This window comes from Crinia signifera, chromosome 5, assembly GCF_055691185.1.
Source record: "Crinia signifera chromosome 5, ASM5569118v1, whole genome shotgun sequence".
In the NCBI taxonomy this organism is placed as follows: Eukaryota; Metazoa; Chordata; class Amphibia; order Anura; family Myobatrachidae; genus Crinia; species Crinia signifera.
The window spans coordinates 196513529-196533376 of NC_139221.1; positions in this window are offsets into that span (position 1 = coordinate 196513529).

Below are 19848 nucleotides of genomic sequence, written 5' to 3' on the forward strand. Positions count from 1 at the left end.
GGATAAAATACGTAGAGAGGAGGTCATTTGGAGATTGTAAGTTGAGAAGTGAGTGGGAGATGGCCGGATCGGATAGGGGAGAAGGGCAGGGTGGTTGAGGAAATTGGTGAAAGGAGGGGGTAAAGGGTCACATTAATTGGGTGTAGAGCATACATTAGTGTGCAAAACATTGTGTAGCATAACCATGAACATCTGACATGTGCATCAAAAACATAACCGCATCCGGACAATGAAAATGCCATAGTGGCAGCCATGTCACGGAAGGAAAAACAGTTGAAAGACAAAAGAATTATTACAACTGGCGGTGGGGGAACTAGGGGGCCGTGCCCCCACAATACTGACTGAGGTGTTCTAGAACAAAACTGTAGAAGAGAAAACATATATTGGTTCTTGGAGCATAAAAAAAACTTGAAGAAAAAGGCAGTGGGAAAAGCATTATTTGGCAATATAATAATACGTAGACATCAAATCTTTGTTAATAAGCAGAGTTACAGTTCAGCAGTTAATGTTACCACTCGTTGTCTTGTCAGGTAGGATCTTGTGAGCGAGGAGAGGGGATTCCTCTGGATCTCTTTGAGGCGCTAGCTTGTTGCCACTTCTCTCTTTTGGAGTTGTAAGGGGGGGACGTTTGGTAGGTGAAAGGCCTGCCAGTCGGGCAGGGAGATCTCGTCTAGTCCCAAGTTAGAGCAGAAATCCCGGAGGTCGGCTGGAGAGCGTAGATTGAATTGACGGCCGGCAGAGGCGACCTGTAGAGAGAAGGGGAAGCCCCACTTGTACTTGTAATTTGATTTGCGGAGGGCATCTGTAAGTGGCTTTAGCAGTCTTCTTTGTTGGAGTGTGCGCCATGAAAGATCTTGAAATATCTGAACACGCATCCCGTTGAATTCAATGGCCACGTACTTTCCGTAGAAGTTCTTCTTTCTGGGAATAATGGTGGAGGCGGCATATCACATCTCTAGGTTGTTCAGATGGTTGTCCCTTAGGTTTAAGGGCTCTGTGTGCGCGGTCAAATTCAATGGAGGTCTCGGGGGCGAGACCTAGGATTTCACCAAACATTTTGTTGAGGGCATCAATTATGCCTGATGGCTGTACAGACTCTGGTAGTCCTCTCACCCGTACATTATTTCTACGGCCTCGATTGTCCAGATCTTCCAGCCTCTCCTGAAGGGTCCTCCGGTCTGCCGCCTGTTGAGAAAGAGTCTCCGTAATAGAGGTGAGGTGGTCGGAATCACGTTCGCGTTCCTCCTCTAGAGATTCGACTCTCGTCCCCAGGAGATTAACATCAGTTTGCACGGTGGCAATTTGGGATTGGAATGAGTCCTGGAGGCGTGTTTCAAGTGCCTGCAAATCTTGTTTGGAGGGAAGTTTTGGAGAGAGGACTGCTCCGATTTCATTTCTCAGTTGTGTCATTTGAGATTGAAGATCCATCGTGGTTGGGGAAAGGGGTGTCTCGTGTGCGTTGGTTTCAGTATCCTCTATCGGGGGGGAAAGGAGCGGTCTGTGGTTTGAGATGCAGAGAGAAAAGGTCGAAGTGACGATTGTGAAGTGGTAGACTTGGAACGAGAGTCTGTACCCTGCGTGCTCTTCCTGCTTTTGCCCATTAGACGTCTGCGTGATTTCTAAGTTAGGTCATCTGCTCAATTAGAACCAAAGGACAGTTAGCAAATGGAGGTCACATTCCCCTAAAACGTGTGCCTGGGCTAGTGGTTCATCTCAGAGGTGGACGGTTCACATGTTGTAGCGGGCATGACAGAGACGTACTGCTATTGGACAGCTAATCGGTCCTTGTACTTGTCGCTGTAATACTCTCTAGGCGGTAGTTAGATGTTTTCTACCATTGGGTATGGATTTAAATGTTGTAGTTATTTATTTGAGTCACTAGATGGTGCTTCAGACTCTGTTATCCTTAGAGCTGGTCAGAGTAGCAAATTTTAATTCTCAAGTCTGAGCGGAGCAGGGCACTGCTTCTGTATGTTGTATGGCAGGAAAGTGTGCTCAGATCAGAAAACTTGTGCGCTCCAGGAACATGGACGGGTTGGGGAAACCAGTATCAGGTCGATCTGACAGTAGTCTGCCCTGTAGAACCTGATACCCTCCCAAAGGGTTTAAATACAGTGGATAATAGCTATAACCTGGGGCAGCAGCTACTAATTTCAGGTCCCCTCTTCAGGCAGCCTTTCTATCCCTTTAGATGAGGGTTATACACCACTCAGGAGCCCCCTAGCACACGCAGTGGGGGAGCTATGCTGTTCCACCAGCTTATGCCCCAACAAAGATGGCCGCCGGCACTTTATAGGGGGACTGTGCCAGGTACGCGGGCAGCGCAGGTGATCTCCGGCCGCCCCGGCCTCCACAAAGGGGAGTGCCCGGGGTATGTAAAGCCCCCAACCTGAGGCAGAGTTATTTGGACCCCTCCGGCAGGGTTTCACCTTTTTTAGAGGTAGTTGTAGGAGTAGAATAGATAGGTTTTTTGTTAAGGAGAGTTCGAAAACTTCAGCCCCTCTGCTGAAGCCGTTAGAATTCTCTGATCACGTTTGTCTGTGTGCATCCTTGAGCGCCTCAGAGTCTCCTCAGAAGGGGCGGGGCCTTTGGCGCTTAAACTCTGAACTTCTGAAGGAGGAAGAGATTAGACAGTCTTTTAGAGACTTCCTTGAATCTCAGGAGTCCCTTTTGGAGGCAGGATGGAGTAGGTCAGAGTGGTGGGAGGTATGCAAAAAGAGAGCTCGCATCTTTTTCGTGACCTTGTAGCCAAAAGAAATTTGATAAAGAGGAATGTCTACAATGCCTTGAGAAAGAGGTTGGATATCTTGATCTCTGAGCGAGGAGATGGTGGGGAAATCTCCCGAGTGAAGGCTCAGATGAAGGAGTATCAATATGACCGCTTTGCTTCCTTGGTTCTGGAGAGGGATTATGGTAAGTACCACTCGCCTGATCCTTACCAGAACTGCAGGAATTCGGTTAGTTGTAAGGAGGTGAGGGGGTTGTATGATGACCGGGGTGTCCTTCGGGAGGATAAGGGAGGCATTCTGGAAGTTGTGCAGTCCTTTTACTCCTGCCTTTTGTCTGAGAAGTCACTTATCAGAGAGAGGATGGATCAATTTCTGAGGGAGACGCCAGGTCTTGTGAGTCAAGGCAGCTCTCTTGATTCTCTGGGAGATGAGATAACAGTGGATGAGGTCAAGAAGGCTATAGACTCTTTGTCTATAAAGAAGTCCCCAGGTCCAGATGGTCTAACATCTGAGTTTTCTAAGACCTTTCGTGACCTCTTGGCCCCACGTCTTGCGGAAGTATTTAACGAAAGCCTGGGTGAGGGTTTGCTCCCTCCTTCCATGAGATTGTCTGCTCTTATCTTACTTTCCAAGGGTAAGGATCCATCACGTATTGAGAACTGGCGCCCCATCGCCCTTCTTAATACGGATAGGAAGATTCTGGCGAAGGTACTCTTCAATAGACTGATGGAATTTTCCGGGTCTCTTCTTTCTCCCTCTCAGCACTGTACTGTGAAAGGCCGGAGCACCTTTAGTGCCGTCCTTGGCATCCGGGAGGCTGCAGAGCGGTGCCGGGCTGAGGGGTGGGGAAAGTATCTACTGGCTTTGGATCAGTAAAAGGCTTTTGATAGGGTCAACCATGAGTACCTGTGGGCCCTTCTTGAATGGTACGGTCTTCCAGCAAGGGTGGTTGATTGGCTATGGGTTATCTACAGGCAAGCCGAGAGCTTCCCTCTGATAAATGGTTGGGTGGGCCCCACTTTTTCGGTCAATTCGGGTGTCAGACCGGGCTGCCCCTTAAGCCCCCTCTTATATGTCTTTGCTATCGACTTCTTCATTAGAAGGTTAGAGGGTGGCATTGTGAAGAGGGTCCAGCTGAGCCCGGATTGTTCTTTGGAAGTGGTGGCTTACGCAGACGATGTCACAGTGATTTTGTCAGATCCATCAGAGGCAGATGCTGTGGTGTCGGCTGTCCAAGAGTACTCGGAAGCCTCGGGTTCTCAGGTCAACCAGGAAAAGAGTGAAGTTTTCTGGATGGGGGAGGAAGGTCAGGAATTTGACCTTCCGGATGGCCTTCCCCAGGCGAGCCAGGAGATTAAAGTTTTAGGTATACGATTTGGTCCTGGCGATTATGCCACTCAAAATTGCGATCGGAAAGTGTAATGCTAGAAGAAATGGAAGCTGTCCCTTAGGGAAAGGGTGGACCTTATCAAAACCTATCTGATTCCGATTTTTCTGTATGTCAGTTATGTGTGCCTTTTGCCAGAATCTAGATGGACCAGGATTTCTGCTCTGTTTTTCCGGATGCTCTGGGGAAATAGACTGAATCCAGTAAAGAGAGCTGTTACCTACAGGTCGAGGAGGGAGGGAGGCCTGGGAATGGTCAACCCAGTGCTATTCCTTTTGACGACCTTTCTTAAGTTACATCTGGAAAGCCTCAGTTAGAGGCTCCTCCTCGATGGGTAGAGGGCTTTAGAGTCTGGGTGTCTCCCTTCCTCAATGCATGGTTAGATGGAGGGAACGTAAAGAATATGCGAGTTAGACATGGTTACCTCCCGACCTACGTGACTTTGAGCTTGAAGGTGACAAAGTGTTGGGGCCTGGAGGTGGGGGAAGTCAAAAACTCCTCTAGAAGGGAGTTGGAGAGGAGAATTTTGAGGTCTCATTTCTGGGTACCGCTGTCGCTAAAAGACTGCCCAGGTAGTTTGTCTTCGGATGGGCTTGCTCTGGTTAACTCCCGGAGGATCCCTCTGAAATTTCAGGACATTACCTGGCTCTCTTTCCACGAAAAGCTCTACGTGAGAGGGAACTTGAAGTTTAGAAATGTCGATGATCGCGGTTGCCCACGTGAGGAGTGTCTAGGGGAGAAGGAGACAATGGACCATTTCTTACTCAAGTGCCCTTTCAATGTGGAAGTTTATAAGAGAGTGTCTAGTGCCATGGGTATCCCGTGCCTTTCGGGGCTTAGTTACCCTGAGTGGGCCTATGGGGCATTCAAGAGGATTGGTCACTTTGAGTTATCCACTTTATTTCTAGTTAGCGTAGTGGTTAGATAATTCACGTGGAATGCACGGTGTCAGGTATCCCTCAGGCAAAAAGTCCTCTCCTGTGAGGTGGTGGTGTCAGGCATTTTGCACGAGGTGTGGAAGATTAGGGATCTGGAGAGGCGTCGGATGGAGGATGTGGGGTGGTCCCGTTTGTGGCGTCACCTCAAGCCCCCTTGAGCAGGTGGCTGAAATTCTGGCGTCTTTCCGGCTTTGGCTTTTTCTGTCCTACACCCCCTTAGAATTGTTGATATATGCTCTAATATCTGGCTTTACATACACCTGAGTGTGCCCCTCATTTCTTCGTTGTCTGTGTCTGTAAATAGTTTTTTGTGTATAGTGTTGCGTTTGTGTATATATTGTATATAGTAATTATGTACATATTATTTATATACTGTATAGTTTGGTAACCCCTTTTTCAGTTAAACCCTAAGGACTTGAAGGGTTTCCTAATGTGGACTGGGAGAAATGGACTCTCTTTTTATTTGAAGTTGGGGTTTATTTTGTTATGTTGATGTTATGCTCTATGTTTGTGTGAAGTTATTCTGGTTGCAAGTTTTCAATAAAATACTTAAATTCAATGGGTTTTGGGGCTTCTAGGCAAAAGGGGCATGGCCAAAAGTATCTCAACCCTCAGTCATGTCATGGTCTATACTATGAATGGTATTCTGGGCTTCTGGACCCAAAGGGGCGGGGCCTAACGAATTTAAACCCCCAATGCTATTTCAATGGGTTTAGGGAGTTCTAGGCAAAAGGGGCGTGGTCAAAAGTATCTCAACCCTCGGCCATGTCATGGTCTATACTATGAATGGTATTCTGGGCTTCTGGACCCAAGGGGGCGGGGCCTAACGAATTTAAACCCCCAATGCTATTTCAATGGGTTTAGGGGCTTCTAGGAAAAAGGGGCATGTCCAAAAGTTTCTCAACCCTCAGCCATGTCATGGTCTATACTATGAATGGTATTCTGGGCTTCTGGACCCAAAGGGGCGGGTTCTAACCAATTTAAAACCCCAATGCTATTTCAATGGGTTTAGGGGCTTCTAGGCAAAAGGGGCGTGGCCAAAAGTATCTCAACCCTCAGCCATGTCATGGTCTATACTATGAATGGTATTCTGAGCTTCTGGACCCAAAGGGGCGGGGCCTAACGAATTTAAACCCCCAATGCTATTTCAATGGGTTTAGGGGCTTCTAGGCAAAAGGGGCGTGGCCAAAAGTATCTCAACCCTCAGCCATATCATGGTCTATACTATGAATGGTATTCTGGGCTTCTGGACCCAAAGGGGCGGGTTCTAACGAATTTAAACCACCAATGCTATTTCAATGGGTTTAGGGGCTTCTAGGCAAAAGGGGCGTGGCCAAAAGTATCTCAACCCTCAGCCATGTCATGGTCTATACTATGAATGGTATTCTGGGCTTCTGGACCCAAAGGGGCGGGGCCTAATGAATTTAAACCCCCAATGCTATTTCAATGGGTTTAGGGGCTTCTAGGCAAAAGGGGCGTGGCCAAAAGTATCTCAACCCTCAGCCATGTCATGGTCTATACTATGAATTGTATTCTGGGCTTCTGGACCCAAAGGGGCGGGTTCTAACGAATTTAAACCCCCAATGTTATTTCAATGAGTTTAGGGGCTTCTGGGCAAAAGGAGCGTGGCCAAAAGTACCTCAACCCTCAGCCATGTCATGGTCTATACTATGAATGGTATTCTGGGCTTCTGGACCCAAAGGGGCGGGGAATAACGAATGTAAACCTCCAATGCTATTTCAATGGGTTTAGCGGCTTCTAGGCAAAAGGGGCGTGGCCAAAAGTATCTCAACCCTCAGCCATGTAATGGTATATACTATGAATGGTATTCTGGGCTTCTGGAACCAAAGGGGCGGAGCCTAACGAATTTAAACCCCCAATGCTATTTCAGTGGGTTTAGGGGCTTCTAGGCAAAAGGGGCGTGGCCAAAAGTATCTCAACCCTCAGCCATGTCATGGTCTATACTATGAATGGTATTCTGGGCTTCTGGACCCAAAGGGGCCGGGTATTAACGAATTTAAACCCCCAATGCTATTTCAATGGGTTTAGGGGCTTCTAGGCAAAAGGGGCGTGGCCAAAAGTATCTCTACCCTCAGCCATGTCATGGTCTATACTATGAATGGTATTCTGGGCTTCTGGACCCAAAGGGGCGGGTTCTAACGAATTTAAACCCCCAATGCTATTTCAATGGGTTTAGGGGCTTCTAGGCAAAAGGGGTGTGGCCAAACGTACCTCAACCCTCAGCCATGTCATGGTCTATACTATGAATGGTATTCTGGGCTTCTGGACCCAAAGGGGCGGGGCCTAACGAATTTAAACCCCCAATGCTATTTCAATGGGTTTAGGGGCTTCTAGGCAAAAGGGGCGTGGCCAAAAGTATCTCAACCCTCAGCCATGTCATGGTATATACTATGAATGGTAATCTGGGCTTCTGGACCCAAAGGGGCGGGTTTTAACGAATTTAAACCACCAATGCTATTTCAATGGGTTTAGGGGCTTCTAGGCAAAAGGGGCGTGGCCAAAAGTATCTCAACCCTCAGCCATGTCATGGTCTATACTATGAATGGTATTCTGGGCTTCTGGACCCAAAGGGGCGGGTTCTAGCTAATTTAACCCACCAATGTGATTTCAATGGGTTTAGGGGCTTCTAGGCAAAAGGGGCGTGGCCAAAAGTATCTCAACCCTCAGCCATGTCATGGTCTATACTATGAATGGTATTCTGGGCTTCTGGACCCAAAGGGGCGGGCCCTAACGAATTTAAACCCCCAATGCTATTTCAATGGGTTTAGTGGCTTCTAGGAAAAAGGGGCGTGGCCAAATGTATCTCAACCCTCAGCCATGTCATGGTCTATACTATGAATGGTATTCTGGGCTTTTGGACCCAAAGGGGCGGGGCCTAACGAATTTAAACCCCCAATGCTATTTCAATGGGTTATGGGGCTTTTAGGCAAAAGGGGCGTGGGCAAAAGTATATAAACCCTCAGCCATGTCATGATCTATACTATGAATGGTATTCGGAGCTTCTGGACCCAAAGGGGCGGGGCCTAACGAATTTAAACCCCCAATGCTATTTCAATGGGTTTAGGGGCTTCTAGGCAAAAGGGACGTGGCCAAAAGTATTTCAACCCTCAGCCATGTCATGGTCTATACTATGAATGGTATTCTGGGCTTCTGGACCCAAAGGGGCGGGGCCTAACGAATTTAAACCCTAAATGCTATTTCAATGGGTTTAGGGGCTTCTAGGCAAAAGGGGCGTGGCCAAAAGTACCTCAGCCATGTCATGGTCTATACTATGAATGGTATTCTGGGCTTCTGGACCCAAAGGGGCGGGGCCTAACGAATTTAAACCCTAAATGCTATTTCAATGGGTTTAGTGGCTTCTAGGAAAAAGGGGCGTGGCCAAATGTATCTCAACCCTCAGCCATGTCATGGTCTATACTATGAATGGTATTCTGGTCTTCTGGACCCAAAGGGGCGGGGCCTAACGAATTTAAACCCCCAATGCTATTTCAATGGGTTATGGGGCTTTTAGGCAAAAGGGGCGTGGGCAAAAGTATATAAACCCTCAGCCATGTCATGATCTATACTATGAATGGTATTCGGAGCTTCTGGACCCAAAGGGGCGGGGCCTAACGAATTTAAACCCCCAATGCTATTTCAATGGGTTTAGGGGCTTCTAGGCAAAAGGGACGTGGCCAAAAGTATTTCAACCCTCAGCCATGTCATGGTCTATACTCTGAATGGTATTCTGGTCTTCTGGACCCAAAGGGGCGGGGCCTAACGAATTTAAACCCCCAATGCTATTTCAATGGGTTTAGGGGCTTCTAGGCAAAAGGGACGTGGCCAAAAGTATTTCAACCCTCAGCCATGTCATGGTCTATAATATGAATGGTATTCTGGGCTTCTGGACCCAAAGGGGCGGGGCCTAACGAATTTAAACCCTAAATGCTATTTCAATGGGTTTAGGGGCTTCTAGGCAAAAGGGGCGTGGCCAAAAGTACCTCAGCCATGTCATGGTCTATACTATGAATGGTATTCTGGGCTTCTGGACCCAAAAGGGCGGGGCCTAACGAATTAAAACCCCCAATGCTATTTCAATGGGTTATGGGGCTTTTAGGCAAAAGGGGCGTGGGCAAAAGTATCTAAACCCTCAGCCATGTCATGATCTATACTATGAATGGTATTCTGAGCTTCTGGACCCAAAGGGGCGGGGCCTAACGAATTTAAACCCCCAATGCTATTTCAATGGGTTTAGGGGCATCTAGGCAAAAGGGGCGTGGCCAAAAGTATCTCAACCCTCAGCCATGTCCTGGTCTATACTCTGAATGGTATTCTGGGCTTCTGGTCACAAAGGGGCGGGGCCTAACGAATTTAAACCCCCAATGCTATTTCAATGGGTTATGGGGCTTTTAGGCAAAAGGGGCGTGGCCAAAAGTATCTCAACCCTCAGTCATGTCATGGTCTATACTATGAATGGCAATCTGGGCTGATGGACCAAAAGGGGCGGGTTTTAAAGAATTTAAACCACCAATGCTATTTCAATGGGTTTAGGGGCTTCTAGGTAAAAGGGCGTGGCCAAAAGTATTTCAACACTCAGTCATGTCAAGGGCTATACTCTGAATGGCATTCTGAGCTTTTGTACCCAAATGGGCGGAGCCTAACAAATTTAACCCCCCTCAGCCTTTTCAATGGGTTTAGTGGATTCTAGACAAAAGTGGCATGGCCAAATGTATCTCAACCTTAACCCATGTCAAGGCCTATATTTTAAATGACATTCTGGGCTTTTGGACCAGAAGGGCAGGGCCTAACGAATTTAACCTACCTCAGCCTTTTTAATGGGTTTAGGGGATTGTAGGTAAAAAGGGGCGTGATCAAATGTATTTGAACCTTCAGCCATGTCAAGGGCTATACTCTCAATGACATTCTGGGCTTTTTGACACAAAAGGGCCTGGCCAAACTAATTTAAACCCTCAAAGCTATTTCAATGGGTTTAGGGGCTTCTAGGCAAAAGGGGCGAGTCCAAAAGTATCTCAACCCTCAGCCATGTCAAGGATTCTACTCTGAATGGCATTCTGGGCTTTTGTACCCGAAGGGGCAGAGACAAACGAATTTTAACACCCTCAGCTATTTCAATTGCTTTAGGGGCTGCTAGGCAAAAAGGGGCATGGTCAAATGTATTTCAACCCTCAGCCATGTCACGGGCTATACTCTGAAAGGCATGCTGAGCTTTTGTACCCAAAGTGGTGGAGCCAAACTAATTTAAACATCCTAAGCAATTTCAATGGATTAGGGCTGCTAGGTAAAAAGGGTGTGGCCAAATGTATCTCAACCTTCAGTCATGTCAAGGGCTATACTCTGAATGGCAATCTGGGCTGTTGGACCAAAAGGGGCGGGGCCAAATGAATTTGAACGTCCTCAGCTTTTCAATGGGTTTTCGGGGATTCTAGGTAAAAAGGGGTGTGGTCAAATGTACCCTCAACCACGACAAGGGCTATACTCTCAATGACATTCTGGGCATTTTTTTCACAAAGGGGCATGGCCAAACAAATTTAAACCTCCTCAGCTATTTCAATGGGTTTAGGGGCTTCTAGGCAAAAGGGGCGTGACAAAAAGTATCTCAACCCTCAGCCATGTCAAGGGCTATACTCTGAATGGTATTCTGGGCTTTTGGACCCAAAGGGGAGGGGCCTAACGAATTTAATCCCCCTCAGCCTTTTCAATGGGTTTTGGGGCTTTTAGGTAAAAAGGGGCATAGGATAAAGTATCTATACCCTCAGCCATTTCAAGGGCTATATTCTCGATGACATTATGGGCTTTTGACACAAAGGGGAGTGGCCAAACTAATTTAAACCCTGCAGCTATTTCAATGGGTTTTAGGGGCTGCTAGGCAAAAAGGGTGTGGTCAAATGCATCTGAACCCTCAGCCATGTCTAGGGCTATACTCTCAATGACATTCTGGGGTTTTGACACAAAGGGGCGTGGCCAAACGAATTTAAACACCCAAAGCTATTTCAATGGATTTAGGGGCTTCTAGGAAAAAGGAGCGTGGCCAAAAGTATCTCAACCCTCAGCCATGTCAAGGGTTATACTCTTAATGGTATTCTGGGCTTTTGGACCCAAAGGGGCATGGCCAATCAAATTTAACCCCCCTCAGCCTTTTCAATGGGTTTGGGGGCTTCTAGGCAAAGGGGCATGGCCTAAAGTATCTCAACCCTCAGCCATGTCAAGGGCATTTTGACACAAAGGGGCGTGGCCAGATGAATTTAAACACCCAAAGCTATTCCAATAGGTTTACGGGCTTCTAGGCAAAAGGGGCGTGGCCAATAGTAACTCAACTCTGTAAAAATATGTACCTCTATGATTTATTTTAATAACACATGGGACAACATCTGAACACAAATTTCTACATAAATTTATTTGCTGTAAAGGATGCTGTACATGGGACAGCTGGGATGTTCTTTCTAATCAAAATAACATATCAGATACCATTTAAATATAATGAAAATTTTGTATGCATGTGAATTCAATTAATTTATTTTTAACCTTAGGAATGGACCAGTGGTAGAAGGGATGTGAGATGGTTCTATAGGAATAATTTTCCTTAGTTCATTCTCTTGCAGTTTTGCTTGGGCCTTCTCCTCTGCATAAGATGAAACCAACATACATGCCCTCTCTCCTTACATGAGTCATCCCATGGGCAGCTTCTGCATATGCCAGGAGGAGGGGTTTTGGGATCTACTGATCTGCCCCCACCATCTTTGCATAGGCCAATAGCCCTTTGACTGCAACCATTCATCATCCATTGGCATATTCCTGTTAAATACACTACTCTTGATGCTTTATAAGATTCTGCTGGTAAATTGTAAAAACATAAAATTGTATAGTAGCCATCTTATTTTTTGTTACCAAGTGAAACAAGATCAATACTACCTTTGCAGGGTGTTGCACAGCCTCAACGAGCGCCTTTACTTGCTGTGATATTAGCATATTATATCATAGCAAAATCACGATGGAAAATGAGGATCTTTAAATCCAATACTAGTGCATATCCCGTATATGGCCATCCTGAGTCTCCTTGTTGGTGACAACTACAATCTTTGTAGATGGTAGTGGCATGCTAAGCTGTGTACATACGGGGGCGATAGGGGCTGAAATCGCTGGAAATATGGTTGCTGGCAAGCATATTGCCAGTGATGGGAGCGCGCTTCCATTTTCAGCCCTGTTCTAATCGCTGGTCGCAGGAGCTCTGTAGTACCGCCGGCAGAGGTTCCCTTTCATCAGCGACCATCTCTGGTCGCTGATGTAAAGGAGAAACTGAGCAATATATTGCTAGCAATATATTGCTCAGCAATATATTGCTCACCAATATATCTCCCCCGTTTGTACGGGGCTTAAGAGATATCAGGTCTGATGGAGAAATTTTGCTTTAAATATTCCTCACAATCATCTTCTAAATCCTTCTACTCTCCCTCCATCCTCTGGGACACCTAGGTCCCACAAGATAACCGAGTAGCAGGATTTAGCATACCATACCTGATGATGGGGGTTATTCTAATCCACTCTTCCTGACAAAACCCTTCTTAGACGGACAAAACCATGTGCACTACAGGGGGGGCAGATGTAACATGTGCAGAGAGAATTAGATTTGGGTGAGTTATTTTGTTTCTGTGCAGGGTAAATACTGACTGCTTTATTTTTACACTGCAATATAGATCTCACTTTGAAGTAAAACCCCACCCAAATCTAGCAGCCAGACACCCAAAGGGATACAGCAGCGACACATGACCGACCTCTAAATACCGGTCCCCGGCTACGTTTACCAGCAAGGATCTGATCCCCGAGATAGGCACCTTCAGACACTGCGGCGTGTTCTACTACTGCCGGCCGCGTACACTGAGGCCAGTGCGGTAACGCCGACACAGAATACTGGGCGCAAGCTCATGACAGTGAGAAGGTAACACAAGGGGATTCAGTCTATTCGCATCCACGAGTATCGGGACTGCTGGAGTGACAACTACCCAGCATTGAATACCAACAATACTGACGTGTCGACCCCGCGGGTGATAGTGCTGTATTCCACAGTACGGACGCCACCAACTAATATCGGGCATCCAACAGAGAGTGCTAAGCAAGTGGTCTACTTACCTTGGATTACAAACTGTTCAGTATTACATCTCTGGACACTAACATCTTGCACAGCTCTGGACCCTTGTTGGGATTATAATTACTGGCATCCACACCATCCAATCAGGACTCGGTAATTATCTGATGCAGACTTTTTACTTTATTTTTATTTAATTTTTTATTTTTTAGCTTTTATCTCTTTTGCATGCATGCATAGGTACATGTTATGTGTTTGTGAATTGTGATACTTGTATGTTGATTGTTGATTAAAACATTTTTTAGTGTACAGAAGGCGCCTACTGGCTCTCTTTACTTCTGCCACTGCAGGAAAATCCCATAGTGGCCATAGGTGCGCCCATAGGTGAAGTTAGACACGCCCTCTGGGCAGAGCATGACACACCCTCTCAGTGACACATTGCGTTCTTTTAGCAGCTCAAATCTCCCTGAAATTAGTTTTCAAAAGTAGGCAAGTATGATTAACCCCTTGGCAACAAGCTAGAACCACTGGCAATGGAAAATAACCCCCTTGGCAACGAGCATTTACCCTTGGCAAAAAATAACTCCTTGGCAACATCCAATAACCCCTGGCAACGCATATTAACCCCTTGGCAATGAGCAAGAACCCCTGGCAACAGACATTAACCCCCCCCCCCTTGGCAACGAGCAAGAACCCTTGGCAACAGACATTAACTCCTCTTGACAACAAGCAATAACCCCTGGCAATGCATATTAACCCCTTGGCAACGGACATTAACCCCCTTGGCAACGGACATTAACCCCCTTGGCAACAAGCAGGTAATTTATAATTTATTAGAAGCCTTACTGTGGGGGGGGCAATGTGGTGTGGCATAGTCAGTGTGTATCGATTTTTGTGTGACATCCCATTTTTGGGGACGGTCCTGCGGGAATTAAACACTGCATGCGTCTAATAAGGCAGGGAGGCTGAGGGCATGGCCAGCAGTTCACACAGCACTGGCCATGCCCTCACAGCGACAAAACGGCGCCCAAAATTTGTTGGCGTGTGCCTGCGGCACGCACATATATTCCTTTGTCCGCTGCCAAAGTTGGGAGGTATGCACCTCTTTTCTGTAGCTCGCCACTCCAGGGGGGGCCCCGTGACGCTGTTGTACCGGGGCCCAGGATTTCTCTTGGCAGCCCTGTGCAGTATACATGCTTTTCCACCTCCTACCATACATTCTCGAAGTTGGATCTTATGATGGTCTCAAGGAGCCTCAGCCCCCAAGTTCAGAAGATCGAACATAAATCGAGGGGCATATCAGACCACTCGCCCGTATACCTGGAAATATCGGTAGAGGACGATCGGGGATGTAGCTTCTGGAGACTCAACCCCAACTGGATACGAACCCTAGAAAGTAAAACCAATCTTGGTGCTCAATGGCAAGAATTTTGGACACATAACCAAGGCTCAACTAGTGCGCCCATACTATGGGATGCCTTCAAGGCATATATGAGAGGCACATTTAGAAAAGGCATAGCAGAATTAAAAAGAGACAGTAGGCAAGAAATACAGGTAAAAGAGATTAAAGTACTAGCCAGGGAAAAAGAATATATTACAAACAAAACAGATGCCTCCTATCAAGCGTGGCAGCTGGCGAAGAATAGATGGCTGGACGCAGTTAAAATAGAGAATATTAAGGTCATGACCCATAGGTCACAAGTTAATTATGAAAACTAGGATAAATCGGGAAAATACCTAGCTTATTTGGCCCGAGCGGAGCAGCCCCCTAATACAATCAGTATTGTTAAGGATGACTTGGGGACATTAGTAAGCACCACCCCATTGATTGGGGATGCATTTAAAAACTATTTTACCCAGCTCTATGCGACTCGGCTAAAACACAACGCTCTGGAAATCTCAGCCTACATTAAAAATATCGACTTACCTAGCCTAAATCAGGAAGCTAAAATAGAACTGGAGGCCCCCATAAATATCGAGGAGGTAAAAAACGCCATTAATGAGCTGCCTAGCGGTAAAGCTCCTGGACTGGATGGGATTCCGGCCGAGGTCTACAAAAAATATATAAAAATCCTAGCCCCCTTCTACATGACACCCTGGGTAGCTGTTTTCCAGATGCAATGACGGAGACTAAAATTGTTGTAATCTTAAAACAAGATAAAAATCCAAAAGAGTTGGATTCATATAGACCTATTTCGTTAACAGCGGGCGCTGTTCCGGATGCAATGATGGAGGCTAAAATTGTTGTAATCTTAAAACAAGATAAAAATCCAAAAGAGTTGGATTCATATAGACCTATTTCGTTAATATCTTCGGAAGCCAAGATCTTGGCAAAAATTCTTGCAAAGAGATTGAACCGACACATAATGAAATTAGTCCACCCGGACCAGTCGGGCTTTATGCCCGGAAAGTCCACGGCCATAAATCTCCGTAGGCTGTACAGCCATCTTCAGCTACTAAAGGGGGTCGAGAAGGAACCAGCAATCACTTCCTTAGACGCCATTAAAGCGTTCTATGCTGTTGAGTGACCCTACCTATGGGCAGTTTTAAAGGCCTTCGGGTTAGGCCCCAATTTTATAAAGTGGATCCAAATGCTATACTCCAATCCGTCTGCCGGGTGGCTGTAAATGGCTGGATATCTTCGGCGTTACGACTCGCCTAGGGGACAAGGCATGGGTGCCCACTATCCCCTGCCCTGTTCGTTCTGGCGATTGAGCCCCTTGCCTGCTTATTACGGCAACATCCTGAGGCCATCGGATTTACGCATGGCAAACGAAGGGACACGGTCTCATTGTACGCTGATGATCTCCTAATATACCTGTCGGACTATAACTCTGCGCTACCGATTATTTTTCCGGCAAGTCCCCCGGCAAACTATTCAACACCGGTATCTCTCCCACTACAATGGGCCACCTCTTTCAAATATTTAGGGGTTATCGTGTCCTGGGACCCGAAGGATTATATATGTCTGAATATTCAGCCCCTGTTCGATTGGTTGGGAAAAAAAGTTAGATCTTGGAAGAAACTTCCACTGATAGTATCAGGCAGGATAAATCTGGTAAAGATGGCGGTCCTTCCTAAATTTTTATACGTGATCCAACATTCACCAATTTACCTCCCTAAATCAATCAAAACTGAACAGTATTATTTCCTCATTCATCTGGAACGGAGCCCGACCTAAAATTCAGTTAAATAATCTAATGCGGCCAAATGGGGAAGGAGGCTTGGATCTACCAGATATAAGAAGGTACTACATTGCCGCCCAATAAACACAGTTAAGCCCATGGCTGGACCAAGAGCTATATGGTAGTGATATGGCCACAGCTCTAGTGACCTCTTCGTCACCAGGTAAAACCCCGTTATATAGGATCCTACAAAGTAACAAAATGGTGTCAGATCCTCCACTCCTGGTCCAATCCATCAAAATATGGCGGGAAGCAAATTAAATGATGGAAATTGACTTTATAGACCGGGAATATCCAATAGAAGCCCTACTGTTAAATAGGGAATATAAAGAACTCCAGATTAAATAAGTATGGTACCCTTACAAGGTGACCACCCTCTCTCACTTGTATAATGTAATGGGCCTTAAATCCTTCGCGCAGCTGAAGGAGGAGTTCGGACTACCGCAAACACACTTTTTCCGTTTTTTACAGCTGAGAAGTGTTTTAGCAGAGCACTTTCCTGGTAAATTTCCATCCTTCAGTGAATACCTGATTAAATTAATACTGAAATCGAAAAATAGGAAAAAAAACTAGTTTCCGGATTATATCACACCCTGGGTAAAAAGAAATATGAAGAGGGGTTGAGTAAGTTAAGGGAGAAATGGGGGTAGATGTGGGAACCATGAGTGAGGAAGAATGGGCAGTGGCAAAGTCATCAGTGGCGAAAGCCACAAGTGCCCTACGTACCCAAGAGACACAATTGTATATACTCCATAGAGCATACATATCTGCTACAACACTATCTAAATTTGCCAGTAGAGAATCCGCCACCTGTCTGTAGTGTGGTCTCCTCCCGGGCACCCTCATACATTTGCTTTGGGAATGTGGGGCACTTGCGGATTTCTGGAGTAGAGTCATCCAAATTATTGCCGATACCGGCTTCTTAAGGGAAGTTTTCACTGTCAAGTGCTGCATACTAGGCATAGCCGGAGATAGAATCCTGGGAAATGATAGATTGTATATAAACAACCTTTGCTCCTTGGCGAAGGTAATAATTGGGAGGACATGGCTGTCCAACAAAGGCCCCGATCTGAATAGTTGGATGTCACTCGTCAACTACACCTATAGACAAGAAAAATTTATACATATGAGACGTAATACTATGGCAAAATTTGACCTGACCTGGCACCACTGGGCAAAATCTAACCTCTGTCAGGATATAAATCACGATAAATAAGGAAAAGGTGCTACCGTAGGGGCTATATTATAAATAGATACGTAGATATAACTGTGGTGATTTCGCACTGGATCACTGCCTAGTGGTACAATGTACGTATTTTGAAATAAGTAGGCAGTGTGGACTCCTATATCCTAATTAGTTAGCTTGTGAAGGCTAAGGAATACAATAGGGTAGGAGGTGCTCCCCTAATGGCCCATACACACTTTCAGCTGAAAATCGATTAGTGAGTATGGGACAGCGACCCCCGACTAGCGATGATGTGCGCTCCCGCATCACCGCTAGGAAGGTCTTTCATCTGCTGGTTTTACCAGCAGATCCAGCGATGATGGATGGTTTTCCATCCATCATCGCTGTGTGTGTACGCTGCAGGGCTGAAAGTGATTAACCACTTTCAGCCCGGCGGTACGCCCTGCCGCCCCCCCCCCCCCCCCCGCCCCCTCGCCTGTCATATACTTACCCTCCTGGACTTGCCTTCGCTGCCCCGCTCACTCGTCCGTCCAGCTGGCTGCTGCTGCGGCGGCTGGCTGGTGAAGAGCCCTGCTCCCCCGCCTGTCTCACCCTGCCTGCTGCCGCGCTGGTCTGCCCCTTTCCACTCCACTGTCCACACAGTCTGCCTATGCTCGGCCGCTCGGTACCGGCATGCAGCTGATGCACCCCCCACCTCCCTGCATCCTGCTCCACACGGAGCAGCACTGGCCACCAATGTTTTCTCTTTTAAGCCAATAATATATACATTGCCGGCATGTGCCAGCAATGTATATGTTAGGCACCACTGGGCACCAATGACATTTATAAGCCATTTATAAGCCAGTAATATATAGATTGCTGGCACATGCTGATAATCTATATATTACTGGCACCGCTGGGCACCAATGACAATTGTAAGCCAGTAATATATACATTGCTGGCACATGCCGGCAATCTATATATTACTGGCACCGCTGGGCACCAATGACAATTGTAAGCTAGTAATATATAGATTGCTGGCACATGCCAGCAATCTATATTACTGGCACCGCTGGGCACCAATGACAATTGTAAGCCAGTAATATATAGATTGCTGGCACATGCCAGCAATCTATATTACTGGCACCACTGGGCACCAATGACAATTGTAAGCCAGTAATATATAGATTGCTGGCACGTGCCAGCAATCTATATATTACTGGCACCACTGGGCACCAATGACAATCGTAAGCCAGTAATGTATACATTGCTGGCACATGCCAGCAATGTATATATTACTGGCATTACTGCCCACTATGAGTTAAATTGAGCCAAAATGGGGCAGAACTGCGTTCCGTCAGTTCATTTTGGAGGCGGAACGTCCGCTCACTTTGCCCTACTGTCTGTCCCTGCCTGCATCGTTAAAGGAGACAGCCGGCAGAGTGGTGGTAAACCCGGCTATCTCAGAGCAGGTCCAACCACCCACTGTGAGGCTATTTGGAATGACACGCCTGCTTGCAACTCGCGAGCCACCGTCGCCTGATTGGCTGCGAGTCGCGGACAGATGGACCTGCTCTGAGACAGTCGGCTTTCCCCACCGCTCTGCCCGGCGGTCTCCTTTACTGATGCAGGCAGGGACAGACAGCGGGGCAAGGTGAGCGTAAGGATTCAGTGCACATAGCATGTTACCCCTGGCACCATGCATGTTACCCCTGGCACCGTGCATGTTACCCCTGGCACCATGCATGTTACCCCTGGCACCGTGCATGAAAACCCTAGCAATGAGCATGTAGCTAAATTACACTTATGTAGCATTATATGTAATGGGCATTATGGTGTGTGGCATATGCGTAATGGGTTTTACGGTGTGTGGCATAATGTGTAATGGGCATTATGGTATGTGGTATATGTGTAATGGGCTTTATGGAGTGCATAGTCCCCTGTCCCACAAAGCCATGCCTTACATTTTTTGCAGGCCAGCAATGTATATTTTACCGCCGCCACTGCCCCCCAATGTATATTTTGAATGGATTTCTCCCTACGTGCACAGCTGCAAATGAAATTTTGCCTTGCACATGGGTGGCATTTTGCCCGGTCAGGGCGGAGCAGGTGTAGTTTACCTGATCACTGGGCTCCGAATATATGGAGCCCAGCAATCAGTTCTGAATCATGCACCAAGAACAGGAATGCACTTAATAAAATGGCAGCTGCTCCCATCCTTGTAATTCAAACCCGGCCCATTATGTAAAGGCCCATACACACTTGACGATTTTCAGCTGAAAATCGCTCAAAACAGCCGTTTTGAGCGATTTTCCACTGAAAAATCGCCTGGTGTGTATGCCC